Raw genomic sequence first — 15270 nt, forward strand, 5'->3', positions numbered from 1 at the left:
AAGAGAAGAGAAGAGAAGAGAAGAGAAGAGAAGAGAAGAGAAGAGAAACAAGACTACCTTTATGTAAGGCACCAGAATCATTGATAATTGTGAAATTTCATGTCTGCATAGTTCATGGTACCCTGGCTCTGCCATTAACTAACAGGTTGACCTTGGACCAGTTCTCCTCCCTGAGCCTCAGTTTCCTCACATGTAAAATGAGAATAATAATCCCTATCCTATCTATCACATAGGGGTATCAGGAGATTCAGACGAGACAAATCAGTTTGAAACATTAAAAGCCCCATAGAAATATCAGGAATTCTTAATTCAAGAAGCTCTGATATGAACGTCTCTTAATTAAATGGATGAAATGGGAATTTTTTTCCCATATTGGGCTGAAGGGCCACAGATTCAGAGAAAATATATGAGTTAGAAGGGACCTTCAAGGTTCTCCCAGGATTGCATGCTTCCCGTTGTCCCACAGCAGTGAGGGAAGGAGCATCTTTTTAGAGCTGAAAGCAAACCCAGAGATTACAGAAATTTATTTCATAATATTAAAAATTTAGAGCTGGAAGGAAATTTAGAAGTCATTAAGTCCAACCTCTTCATTTTATAGATAAGAAAACTGAGGCCCTGAAGTCAAGTGACTTATACCAAGTCACATAAATAGTGCATCAAAGAGCCTGGATTCAAACCCTGGCCCACTATCTCTAATGCTAATTTTTTTTTGAGTCGTCATTTTTTTAATCATGTCTGACTCCATTTAGGGGTTTCTTGGCAAAGATACTGGAGTGGTTTGTCATTTTCTTCCCCAGATTATTTTGCAGATGAGGAAAGTGAGGCAAATAAGGTTAAGTGACTTACCCAGAGTCACACAGATAGGAAGTATCGGAGGCCAGATTTGAACTCAAGAAGATGAGTCTTCTCCAGGCGACGCTTTATCCCCTGCACCATCTAGCTGCCCCCAAAGCTAATTAACATGCTTTCTACCATGTTCAATTGCCAATCTATTTTTGTACTCTCTTGTAAGTAGGAACATGGACTGCTTCTGACTGAGACCTCATAGGGATAATAGGATAAAACTGACTTATCTCTGTTTCTCTCTGTCTCTGTCTCTGTCTCTCTCTCCTTGTCTCTCTGTCTCTGTCTGTCTCTATCTCTGTCTCTCTTTCTCTCTTCTATGTTGTCTTGCTTAAGCCACTATTGGGGAAAGGGGAGGATGTGATGTAATAGTGGTGGGAAATTTCTGTTCCCTCCTTACAAAGGACAAAACAAAGTGAGTGGGAAGGATTTAGATTGACTAACAGAAAAACTTACTGATCAGCTAGCTAAGTGGCATAGTGGCTAGGGTGATGTGCCTGGAGTCAGGAGCTGTGTGACCCTGGTCAAGTCACTTAACTTCAGTTTCTTCATCTGTAAAATGGGGATAATAATAGCACCTACCTCCTAGAGTAGTTGTTTGGATCAAATGAGATAATTGTAAAGCACTTAGCACAGTGCCTGACACTTAGTAAGTATTGTATAAATGTTACTATTATTGTTATCTCTGGAAGATATAAAATATTTCTCCTTCAAAGAGGAGAAATTCCCATAAATATTAATAAATATTTATTAAATGCTTACCATGTGCCAGGCATATAAACAAAGCTAATGGTCTTCCTAGGAGGGGTTTCAATTCAGTCCTGTCCAAAATATAGGGGGATAGGCCCAATAACATCTCAGAACCCCCTGAAATTCTCTTTTGGGTAAAGAAGTCTCCTTATCTAGCATCTATCATGGATTTGAAGCCCAGGCTTCCATGGGAATGCTTGGCCATCTTGGGGGCACCAGTGGTCTCACTGGTGAAATAGATGGTTAGTGCTTCTGAACTCCTAGTTTCTACACAGCTGTGTGTAGTGGGGGCCTCTCTGAAAGACAAATCCACATATGCTCAGCACCCAGACAGAACTCCAGAAATCAATCTGTCTGATCCACTTTTCTTCTGAAATGAGGCTCCCTGGCAAATACTAGGGACGTTTGGGTGACCCTAAGTTGTCAGCTCTGAAGGTCCTTTGGTTTCTAGGCCTGAGTAAGAAGGATGTTTCACTTAAGCCAAATAGATGTTCATTTAGAGACTGGAACAGGTTGGCTTGTCGACAGGTATCAACTCAGCAGGTATTCTAACCCTTGCTTGGCAGTGACCTGCATCTAGTTCTCTCATTTCCAAAGTGGTATCAACAGCTCTGTTACCTCATTTTGCTGCTTCTGTTTCAAATTGGAAATGCCAAGAATTTCAAGGCAAGAATCCCCATGAAAATAGGTGCCCAAAGCAGTGTTAGAGACAGCTACATGGAGAGGGTAGGCCCAAGTGGTAAATGCCAAACAGTAAGGAAGGAAAGAGAAACAACCCCTTCCTACCAAAACTTATAACCCAGGTTGCTTCGTGGTAAAATGAAGCTGCTGAAAATTATTCTTCAGTCCTTTCTATCTTATTTTTCAGTGACTTCCTCCCCTTATGGGCACTCTCCCTTTCTCCTCTAAGGCAACTAACATACTTTTATTACTCTGAGCCAGGCTTCACATCTTTGGATAGACCCTGACTCTAAGATCCTTTTCTCTTAATTAGTTAGTTGTGTGCCACATTCTGTTTGAAGCTATTCCCAGGTAACTTTCATGTTGGAAAGAATTGGATCAGTTTTTGGTCTAAGAGAGATGGCCAAATGATCACCATTTTATTAATAATGTATAGCCTTATTAATAAAATGATTAAATTACCCAGAAAAAAATTGGATCAATTCATTCCTTTAATTGGCTACCTTCTCAAAAAGATTTGTATTTCAAAACAAAGGAATCAGTCACTAATGGTAGAATTTCAGGGGCATAGCAGGATGGTTAGGGCCCTTCCCAGTGATCCTTCAGTTACACAAAGGTGACTGCCAACTCCATGTACTCTAAAAGCAAGACCCACTGTAGTCTATAAGAGGAACTTAAAATTAAGCCTAAGGAAAGCTGTTAGTATAGAGAGGGCTCCTTCCTTTAAGAAACACAGGTTCAAGGGTTGTTGGAGAGTGAATAAGATCCAGACATTCACCGGAGCAGTCTTCTGAAGTCCATCCATCCATCATGTCTATTTTCTGACACTAGGACTTTGGCTTTCAGAGCAGGGCAGTCAGGTGCCACTGCATCCGCAGTGGGAGCAAAGCTTCACTGGTTATGATGCATCTGGCTTTTGAGCTCTGTAGCCGGTAATGTCTTTTGCTGTCATCATAGGGGTCCCAGGAATGAGTACAAGTCCTAGAAGAAGCAAGTTCATTGAATAATTCCTTTGATAAATAATGATTGAATGTCTAATGTGTGCAAGGTGGGATGCTAAGAATACTAGCAATATAAATAACATTATGATGTGGCCCCTATTCCCAGTGAGCTTATGGTTTATTAGATGAGATGATATGTACATATATAACCATAATACAAAAAAAGACTATGATAAAAGTACAAAATGCTAACACATTTATAAAGTACAAAGTGTACAATGGCGCCATATACAAGGTACTTTATCAAAGGCACAAAGTGTTAATACATTTTTTTAAACAAGGAATTAAAATTAATTTAGAATGGAGAGGATTCCCACTTAACTTACAGATTAGACTATACCTCTGAGGTTCCTTCCAACTCTGAAATTTAATGATTCTTTGATTTTTATGAGGTCAATTTTGACTCATCAGAATGAGTGGTAGTAGAAATTGTTTTTCCCCAGCAGGATCAGATGTTATCATCTTTAAATAATGGGCAGTGACCAGGAAATGTTGGGTAAGTATGAGATATAGACAGCCAGAGTCCATAGAATGAGGTGAGAAAATTCATTCACTAAGACAGAATTAGTATAGGCCACTGTGATTCCCTCCTCTGGTTCACATGCCCTCCCACAAAGCAGCAAAAAGCAAAAAGTCCAGTGTCTATAGCCAGCAGTTTGCCTGCTCAAAACTCTTTGCTACTTCAGTGAGGGTTGCCTAAAGGTGACATTGTGATTGAAGGGAATCGATTTGTCTTTGGTGCTTTCCCATTCCCTATTTTAGCCCTGGGATTTCAAAGAATATCTTATTGTCTGGATGTCTATCCTTAGTTTTTCACAAAATCTTTTAGTCACTGGGCCTGCAAATATTATTTAGAAACTAATTTGCATGAAAAGTGTACTGTAAGTTGATATCATTTTAAAGTATAACCTCTTGAAAAGCCAATGGAATTTAAATGAAGGGTCCTGGAGGACTGAAAAAGATTAAAGACCTAAAAGAATGAATCTTTAATGGTGGAATTTTAGATAGTCAATGGAAGATAGTTTTTGCTTTGTTTTTGTTTTTGGCAGGAGCCTTCTTGGCTGTCATGTTGGAAAGCGTCTGATAAATTCATTCACTTAAAATGTTACCTTTGGGTATTTGTCATCTTTAAAAAAATTGATAAATTTTATTTTTATATATTACAAAACCTCCTGGCCTAAATTCAAATGAATTCCCCCAAATGTAAGTCCTTGAAAATAGTTAAGTAAATAAAGAGTGATTGTGTCTGATAATATTTGCAATGTTGCATTTTAATAATTTTCCATTTCTCAAAAGAAAGGGCAGATGTTTGCTTTATAAGTTAGTATCAGTTTTGTATACTATTTTTGATCTGGGTTTCATTACCATTTCAAATTTTCTTCATTTATATTGTTACAGTAATTTTGTAAATTGTTCATTTGGTTCTGTTTTGTTCACTCTGCATCCTTTCATATGATATTTCACACATTTGAATTCTTATTAATCATGCTTCATGGTATCATAATATCCTATCACACTGGCATGCTGCAATTTGTGCAACCATTCTCCTAATGTTGGATTCATTTTGTTTCCAATATTTTGCTATATCAAAACAGAGCTGCTATGAATGTATTCATATAAATAGGCCTTTTCTTTTTCTTTTTTTCTCTATAGACTCTTTTGGGGGTATATACCTAATAAAGAGATTGTTAGGTCAAAGAGTATGAGTGATTTATGCACTTTCATGATTTTAAAGTTATTTTTCAGTGGTTGGACAGCTCCACAGCAAGTTAATGTGCTTGTTTTTCTACCTCTCATGAACCCTAAAAAAATGCATTTTTCCATGTTTTGTCAACTTTGCCAGTTTGATGGGTGATACCTCAGAGTTGTTTTCATCTTTATTTCTTTGATAATTGTATGGTCAGTGTGGATAGTGAACTAGCTTGGAAACAAGGAAAACTTTGGTTTAAGTATTGTCTCTGACATATGCTACCAATTTGACCCTGGGCAAGTCAATTAAACTGTAAGTTCTCTAGACAACTCTGTAAGATGATAAGTTGCAGAGAAGGCACCAATCTGCATTAGTGGAAGAAATTTCCTTACTGGGAAGCTCCCTCTACCAATGAAATCATAGGCTGAGCCCTTTATCCTTCTGTGATGATTATTCCTTAGAGCTTTCTTTTTTTTTTTTAAAGCTTTTTGCTTTTGAGTTCATAATTTGTGTTTTCTTTTTTGAGAAATTTTTTCCTATCTTCCTACTATTGGGTATTGCTGAATAACTCAGTTGTATCTATTAGTTTGTATCAATTCCCTATAGATTTTGGATATAAGACTTTTATCAGAGAAATTTTTTGGGGGGGAAATATTGTCCCCAGTCCATATTTTAAATTTTTTTTTGATGAGGCAATTGGGGTTAAGTGACTTGCCTAGCGTCACACAGCTAGTGAGTATCATGTGTCTGAGGCTATATTTGAACTCAGGTCTTCCTGATTCCAGATCTAGCATTGTGCCACCTAGCTGGCTCTTGGTAGATTAACTCCAAGATATTTAATTCCTCTAATTATTATTTTAAATGATATTTCTCTATTTCTTCATCCTAGTATACAGAAATCCTGATGATTTGTGGATTTATCTTGTGTTTACTACTTTGCTGAAGCAATCAATTGTCTGGTTAATTAATTTTATGACAGGGAAAACTATAAACCAACAAACAATCCCAAAATAAGCACAAGAGGATATTTTTAAAATTAAAGATGAGATATACAAATTAATTTTTAAAGCAATTGAATTAACATTAAGATAAATGTTCAGGGATATAAATTTTATTTGAAGGACTACTTTAGCTGTTTCCCTTGAAATCTGGTAAGTGATCTAATTATTATCATCCTTTTGAATATAGTTTTTAATATTTCTCTGACTTGGCCTTTGATGTAATCATTATTTAGGATGTCCTTTTTAATTTTCTCTTTAGGTCTACATTTTTTTTTTAACAATTTCATTGTGTTGTGGTCTGTAAAGGATGTGTTTAACATTTCTATCATGCATTTGCTTGAGTTGCAGATATTCCAGTGTTTTAAAAAATTAGTTCCATGAAAGATTGAGAAATATGTATATTCACTAAGATTCCCATTTGTGTCTCCATATGTCTATCAAATCCAGTTTCCCCCAATATTTTGTCTGTAATTTCCTTCTTGTTTATTTTTCCATTTGATTTATTGAGCTCTGACAAGGAGATGCTAAAATTGACTAGAATTCATGTCTTACCACTTAAACTTTTTTTTGGTTATTTTTTCCTTTGAGAACTTAATAGCTATCAGTGCCTATATATTTAGCACTATATCACAGGCTAATAGTATCATAGATTTAGAGCTGGAAGGGACCCCAAAAATCATTTAGTCTTACCCTCTCATTATGTAGATAAGGAAACTAAAGCCTAGAAAGATTTAATGACTTATCCACAGTCACACAGATAGTAAGCAGCAAAGCCAAGATTTGAACCAAGATTCCATGACTTTAGTTCTAGAAAATTTTCCCTGTATTATACTGCCATTTCAAAGTCATGTTTCATTATCTATGGTGTTTTTAGTAATAATGTAGTTTCCCTGATTATCTCTTTTGATATCATCTCTGTTTGCTATTGCCTTACATGAAATCATAATTGCAACTTCTGCTATTTTGAATTTAGCTGAAACATAATAGCTTTCACTCTAGTCCTTTATTTTAAATGTGTATCAACCTCTTTGTTTTAGATATGCTTCTTATAAGCAGCATGTTTTTGGGTGTTGTTCTTTAATCCATTCTGTAATTTGTTTCCCTTTATTGGCAAATTCAATCTATTAATATTTAAGATAACACTTGTTTGGTTTTCCCTACATTAGATCTTCTTATATTGCTTTTTCTGCCTTTGACACAAGGTACCATACTGGCCATTTTGTTTTTGACAGATCAATCTTACTCCAAGCACTAATAATATTCAGCCATTCACTTCCCTAATTTTATCCCATTCCTGGCAATGTTGAAGTGTGGGAAGTGTGGAAGGTAAAGGGATAGCTTTTTTTTTTTAACCAAAATAGTTGGCACCTTTGTGTATTTAAGTTTAAGTATCTGTAATCCGAGCCTGGCCAGTAACCTGCTCGAATGCACCCCACGATTGCCAGCCACCACTCAGGAATCCGGGGCAGAATCACTATCACATCGTCTCCTTGCTGCAGGCCACAGGCATCTGAGAGGACATTGGCTGCCTGGCGGGTGAAATCGCCGAACTCTTGGTTTGTACCACTTCACCTCATTGCCTTCATCACTCACCCACCACAGAGCTGGGGTCAAGGCTTTCTTGCCCTCCTGGTGAAACAGAAAACCTAGTGATACAGCATGCACAGAGACCAGCCATCCGTATGGGTTAGAGTGTACTAAATCCTCCAACCTTTCATTGAAGATCAGTGACAAAAGAAGGCAAGTTAGAAGGTTGTTTTTGTTCTGCTGTAGATGTGCTTTAATACTGTAACAACTGTCAGACACTGAAGAGGCAGCATAGCATATTAATCCTTGGGACAGTGTATGCATGTGTGTGTAATGCACATATGTGTATATATATGGATATGTATAGAGATGTATACACAATACATATATACATACATTTATGTGTATACATAAATACATACACACAGCCTGTACTGTTTGAAAGAGAGGGCTCCTGTCCAGTTTGCATTGGAGAGTAGGGTTAATGATGTCTAAGGGCCACTGGGTCAAAGGTTCTGAAGCCAGAATGAGTTCATACGACTCAGAGGCTCACGTCAACATGGACATTATTACAATATGGTGACATCATTTTAATGTTGCCTTCAAGACATTGTTTTGCCTGTGGATGCTTCCTGGTTCCCTCTAAACCTCTTAGGGTCTATTTCTATTCTTTATAGGATTTATTTGTCTCCTAGGCAACATCATTTATCACTATGTGAAAGCAATGGCCATGGCCAGGATTGAGTGAGGAAGAAATAAAGAATCCTAGAACATCATAACTGGAAGAAATCTTAAGACATGATCTGGTCTAACCTTTTTAATTTAGAGGAAACTAGAGCCAAGAAAGAGGAACAGACTTAACCAAGATCATACAGTAGCCAAGTCAGGTCTAGAAGCTAGGTTTTCTAACTCCCTGGGAGGCATTCCCCATCCCACTGTGCACAGTTGGAGGTAGTTGCAATGAAGATTGCTCTGCTGGGCAAGTAGGATATTCTGATGCCTTAACTGGGCACCATGGAGAGAGCACTAGTCTTAGAGTCAGGAAGACTTGAATCCAAAATCTCACCACAGACACTTCCTAGCTGTGTGACCCTAGAAAAGTCACTCAACTCCTCTCACCCTCAATTTCCTCATCTGTGAAATGGGGATAATAAAAGCTCTTACCTCACATGGTTGTGTGTTTTCCAAATCTTAAGGCATGTAAATGCTATCTAGCTGTTATTAGGGGAACCTGTGTCTCTCTGGGAGGTCAAGGGTAGAAAGTTTTGGAGCTAACTTCTTTTTTAAAGAAGGAACTTATTTTGTTATTCCAAGTGCATCATTTCCTAAGATTTCCACATATTTCCTCTAGTTGGTTATCTCCTTTTCCCCACTTAATAGTAATCTTATTTACAATTGCATGTAAAAATAGTTTTTAACATTCATTTTTATGTGATTTTGAATTACAAATTTTTCTCCCTCCCCCCCAATATAGCAAGCAATCTGAAATAGGTTATACATGTACAATCATGTTAAACATATTTCCACATTAGTTATGTTGTGAAAGAAGAATCAGAACAAAAAAACCACGAGAAAGAAAAAAACAAAAAACAAAAAAAAGTGAAAATTACATGCTTTAATCTGCATTCGGACTCCATAGTTTTTTCTCCAGATGTGGATAGCATTTTCCATCAGCAGTCTTTTGGAATTGTCTTAGATCATTGTATTGCTGAGAAGAGCTAAGTCTATCATATTTGATCATTGTACAATGTTGCTATTATTGTGTGTGATATTCCCCTGGTTCCGTGAAGCTAACTTCTGCAACTGAGAAAGTTTTCTTTAGAGTATGTAGGATAGAGAAAGATGGAAGGAGGAAGAATAGATTGTGATCTAGCAAATGCTTGATTTTTCTAGATGGGCTTTCAGATCCATTAATATGCATTGTGTTTGAGACCTACAACAACCTTTCTCCTCTTTGCCCTCATTTTGGGACCTCCTTCAGTTGAAGAACTACGGAGTCCAAATGCAGACTGAAGCATATGATTTTCACTTTTTTTTTTTATATTTTTCTTTCTCATGGTTTTTCCCTTTTGTCCTGATTCTTCTTTCACAACATAACTATTGGAAATAGTTAACCACAGAGCAGTGATCAGATGAGATGAATTGGCCCTTGGGGAAATTCTGACTTAAGAAAGACTTCATGGAGGAAGTAGGTGGGAGAGCTAGAGAAAGGGACCAGAAAGATGGACTAGGGATACTTGAAACTAAAACCACCCACACTACAGGGAAGAGGCAGACAAAATATGTGTTGTGTTGTGAGGTTTTGGGTGTTGTGTTCTGTGTTGGGGTTGGAGTAGAGCAAGGGTTCCCACTTTTCTGGGGGACACTTGCCATGATTTTGATATTCTACTTCCCAAAAACTAAACAGCACAAACACTAGGAGTCTAGTTCTTGCTTCCCAATTTCCCCCATTTCTGACACCTACAGTCACTAGAAATCCCTATCACTTTCTCCATTTGAGCCCAGTGATCCAGCACATCATTTGCAAAGTTAAACTTCTCAGGCATTTCTGGATTTTTTGCCCCCAAGAAAGCCTGTTGGGCCACGTTCCTGGGATGGAGGTGCAGTGGACAGCAGGACAGCCAGGAGGCCCACAGATCTCGGGACTGTTGGAATCTTAGCAGCAGCTGCATGATCAGGAGAGGATAGTCCTAATGGCACGGAGCCACAGCAAACCTCTGAGCCTAATTTCACTGCCAGAACTCTTTTGAGGGGAGAAACAGAAGAAAGGGTGTTACCTCCTTTTTGGCAACACAGCCCAACCAAACCTCGGGCCTCCAGGGCCACCTGAGGTAAACCAACCCCCTTCACTGCTCACATGATAGCTTGGTTGCATGTCCAGATACCAAAGAAGAGGTGGGGCAGGGGCTGGGGGTGGGCACTCCTCTCTGTTTCTGAGGTCTGCATCTTAAAGCAAGCATAGGACTAAGTTCCATAGGGTTGGCATTGTTCATCTTACAACACGGAGGCCCTTCCCAGAACAAAACAGACCAATCCCTATGATGTTTGCTAACAATACAGAATTTTCAGGGACTCCAATCCTACTTCCTCCCTCCCCCCAATATGTGAAAATACAAGAAATAATGTTTTTCCTACAGGATACCACACTGCTGTATCCACTGTATCCACATCTGTACATGTGGTGGCAGATAGAGCACTGGACTTGGAGTAATAAAGATATAAGGCCAAATCCCACTTATCTGTGTGACCCTAGACAAGTCACTTAATTCCCTTAGCCTCAGTTTCCTCATCTATAAAACAGGGATATTAATGGCAACTACTTTACAAGGTTGTTGTGAGGATCAAATAAGATAACATGTGTAACATCTGCAAAACTTAATGCAGTATATAAATGTTAGCTATTGTTATCCTGGTTTGTTTTATAGTGTTTGCTGTTGTTGAGTCATTTCAGTAATGTCTGACTCTCTATGACCCTATTTGGGGTTTTCTGGGCAAAGATACTAGAGGGATTTTCCATTTCTTTTTACAGCTCATTTTACAGATAAGAAACTGAGGCAAAGAGGGTTAAGTGACTTGCCTACACTCACACAGCTAGTAAATGTCCAAGGCCAGATTTGAATTCAGATCTTCCTGACTCCAGGCCTGGCATTTTATCCACTTTGCCATCTAACTGTGTTTAACAGCATAGACAATTCTATTACCAATAATATTTATATTTACCAGTGCTCCAGTCAGTTCAGGGAGAGTCAAATTCAAACTGGTATAAAATGAGTGTGAGATTTGGAAGAAAGAATCATAGATTTAGAGCTGGAAGGAACTGTCAAAGTCATATAATCCAACTCTCTGACCCTTTCATTCAATGATAAAGACTCCATCTCACCATACTAGTTAATCAGATGTGCCTCAGCTCTCACCATGACATAAACATGACATAGGATAATGTCATGGGCCTCCTTTAAATGGGGTCCAAGCTTAGGATCAGAATTTCAGGTCTGGAAGGTTCTCCTATAACTTTGACCTATACCTGAATGAGAATCTCCTCTACCATCCCCCCAATAAGTGGCAATCCAGCTCTTCTTTAATGATCTCTAGTGAGAGTTAACTTACTATCTACGGAGACCAGACCTTTCCACTTTTGGATAGTTCTAAGAGTTAAGAAATTTTTCCTTTCATCATCCTAACCTCATTTCTTTGCAGCTTTCACCTATAGATCTTATTTCTTCCCTCTGGGGCCACACTGAGCATGCAAATACCCTTCAAGTGTTGAAGACAGTTATAAAGGTCTGGCAAGAAGAAATGCCCACATTGACCATGACTGAAAATGTACATCTCTTTTTGCGTTGTAGCTTTCTCAGCTCTCAGACTCCTCAAACTTCTTGTAAAGTTTATTCTTTTTTTACACCCCCATGTATTCATACTTTCCCACAGCCCTTCTTCCCCAACCTTACCCTCTTCCAACTCCAGGCTTGGCACCTCCCTCTGGGTGTGTGAGTGATGAAAGGATAAGGATTTTTCAACACCTCTTGAGACTTAAGTGCTTACCACTAGTGGGGTTTTGGGAAGAAAGCAATTGTGAGGACTCACTCAAGGAGGCTTAGAACAAAAGGAGGAGGAGCTCTCCTATGGGAGATTAGAATCAAATCTAATTTTATCTCCTTTTCAATGCTCACTCTCTGCCTAAACCCAAGTTGCTCATAAGCCATAAAGTTGGACCAGGCAATATTTCATCAGCTAAAAGCCAAGGCTAGCAATTTATTTAAAAGGACAATTATGTGATTAATTCAACTCAATTCAATTTAATTCATTTCAAAAAGCACACATTAAGCACCTACTATGTATAAGGCTTTATGCTATTATGAAAAATGCCTGGGATGAATCTCTTGAGCTTGCAGCAGTTCTGGGGAAAATCAATTTCTTCCTGATGTGATCCATAATCTCACTTACTGTGTGTCTATGGGTGTGCATGGTATCATTTGTCCAGTTTGTGGCCACCTTCCTCATCCCCTCTATGAACTGTATTTTGTTATTATTTCAGTGCTTCTTGACATATAGATTTGGAGTAGGTTGCCTTTGACTTTCCTTGCACTCTAAACCTACAATCCTGTGATCTTTGGAATGAGTTCTGAGAAGTGCCTACCACAGCACCTCTCACACTGCTAACATTCTGTAAATGTTTATCAAATTTTTTAATCTTGTGATATAACACTACTGTGCTGTGAGAAATGATGAACAGGTTAATTTTAGAAACTTTTTAAATTTAGAAAATTTTAGAAAAACATAGAAAGACTTGCATGAAATAACGAAGAGTGAAATGAGCAGAACCAAGAGAACACTGGATACAGTGGCAGCAATATTGTTCAAAGAGTAACTTTGAATGACTAAGCTATTTTGAGTATTATAAATATTCAAATCAACTACAAAGGACCTATGAAGTGTGGTGATTAAAATTGCCCAACCTACAATAAAAGAGACCAAGACAGAGCTCGGAGCCAATGACACTTTATTAAAGGGTCCCCTCTAATGCAGTGAACCTCAGATCTTCCTTACAATCTAAGAAACCTCTTCTTCCAGGACCTTGTTTTTATAAGGTTTCCAAATATGCAAATATGACTCTTGAGGGCCAAAAATGACATGTCAGCAGGGGGGTCACAGGTTGGGCAAAGCATGGGGCATTTCCACTAATTGGTCATAAGATGGTCACTTGCTCATGCTGGACCAAAGAGGGAGGTCTGGAGGTACAAAAATAAATTGGGGGACTTTCCAAATCATTAAGGTATTCCACCCATGGAATTGGACATGGAATTTGAGCAAAACAAGATGGAGACATCTTTATCAGCATTCTTGTGCTTGCACAAGTGAGCCTCATAATTTGGTAAACAAATAGTAAACATTACATTGAAGTTTGAGGCCCTATAAGAACCTATCCATCCCTATATGATTTATGTAATGTGTCAAACTGATTGAAATAGAGTAGGGGTGCAAATGAATTATTTTTCACAAAGGAAGATGCTACCCATTTCCAGTGAAAGAGCTAATAAATAGAAGTTTGTATAGTATGGTTTTACATTTAGCTATCTATCTATGTCAGATGGTGGCCTTCTTTAGTTCAGGTTGGGAGGGAGGGAAGGAGGAAGCATGGAACTCAAAAAGTAACTATCTCCCTCCCCAAATTGTTAATCTTTCTGAGCCTCAGTTTTTTAACCTACCGAAGTTAGCTTTAAATCTATGATTTTTTGATTCCTAACTTCTATTACCAATTCCATAAAGGCTCTGTCAACTATGAATTTGCCCAAGCCTTTATTAAACATATTTATATTTTCAGTCATTACTATTTGTAAACAGAACAGTGAGTGGTGCAGTGGTAATAGGGTGGTCTGGGAGGAGGGCAGGTAATAATAAATAAATTTACCATCTGCTGCCTCTTACTAGTCACAAACCATTTGTGATTTTATTGGTATGGGCCTTCTGTCCCTGATGTAGATTGGAATTCCTCTGCACCAGAATCAGCTCAGTACTTGGTAGCCAGCCTTTCAGGGATGAGTGCTTTGGCATTCCACTAGCCTAGCTCTCGAATAATAGGAACACAGTCTTTGGCAGGACAGGTCCCTGACGACTTTCATGATGGACTAGATCCATCAGAGCTTGTATGCTACCATCATAGTCTTTAAGAACCCAAAGTCTATGCCACAATCAGAAACCAGATTAGAACTTTGGAAATATAGCATGTTTGAGCAAAAAGAGGCCTAAGCAATCATCTAATTCTGCCCTTCTTTTTTCAGATTAAGCAACAGAGGCCTAGACAGATTTGCTGACTTTAATACCAATTGTATGGCCCTAGGTAAATCATTAACTTCTCAGTGCTCTAGGCCAGAGGGGTCAAACTCACAGCCTGCAACATTACATAAAATGTAATTGGGAAATATTTAACAAAATAAGTAAAAATTTAATGAACATAGATAACATTGCATTTTTAAAAATAACATGAGCTTGCAGGAATTCTGGTACATAGATTAATGGCCCTGTTTCTATTTGAGTTTTACACTGCTGCTCTAGGCAACTCTAAGACTCTAAGTTTAGGAAAAGGTTGCATTGGGAGTGGGAGTTCCCTAAATCAAAGAAATCACTAGTGCTGTTCTTATCTCTGTGCACATGAGCTAATACTGTATACCTTTAATACCTTAGCTAGGTGTCTATTTGATTCTGTGGGCTCCTTACTTAGATATTAAGAATTGGAAGGGATGTTAGATGTCATGAAATTCCATCTACAATAGCCTTTATCAAAATTCATTCAGACTTTCTTTGAGTTTCAACTGGTGACAAAGACTTACACCCTATCTTAAGAGGCAATACATCCCATTGTTGACAGCTGGACTTATTCTTGAGTTCATGGGACTTACACCCATTTGTACTAATTTTACCCCATAGAGTAATGCAGCTTAAGTTTTTTCTTAATATACCTCTCCAACTATTTGAAGGCAATATTGAAGTTCTTAGCCAAAGGCTCTGTTCCCCATTTATTCTGTCAGGGAAGGTTTTGTTTTGTTTTAATTGGAGGGGTTAGTATGCAGGACGTTGTTAAGTCCAGCGCACTAAATTGGAAGGAGGGTAGAGTGCAGTATAGAAGACTCTGGTCAGAAAAGGGAATGAGGACACTTGTAGGGGTGGTGGAGTGGCAGGGATGGAAGTAGAAAGAGGATTTGGAAAGATGCCAAAGACAAATCATACTGTGTTTTCTTTCTTTCTTTCTTTCTTTCTTTCTTTCTTTCTTTCTTTCTTT

The 15270-nt window shown here is 38.2% G+C and overlaps 1 pseudogene; it reads right to left on the bottom strand.

Moving 5' to 3' along the window:
* The window catches only part of LOC114052004, a 23081-nt pseudogene extending 12916 nt beyond the window's left edge, over positions 1 to 10165 (bottom strand).
* Positions 10166 to 15270: the final 5105 nt, after the last annotated feature.

The sequence above is a fragment of the Vombatus ursinus genome, unplaced genomic scaffold (assembly GCF_900497805.2).
Source record: "Vombatus ursinus unplaced genomic scaffold, bare-nosed wombat genome assembly UNPS02014807.1, whole genome shotgun sequence".
Lineage (NCBI taxonomy): Eukaryota > Metazoa > Chordata > Mammalia > Diprotodontia > Vombatidae > Vombatus > Vombatus ursinus.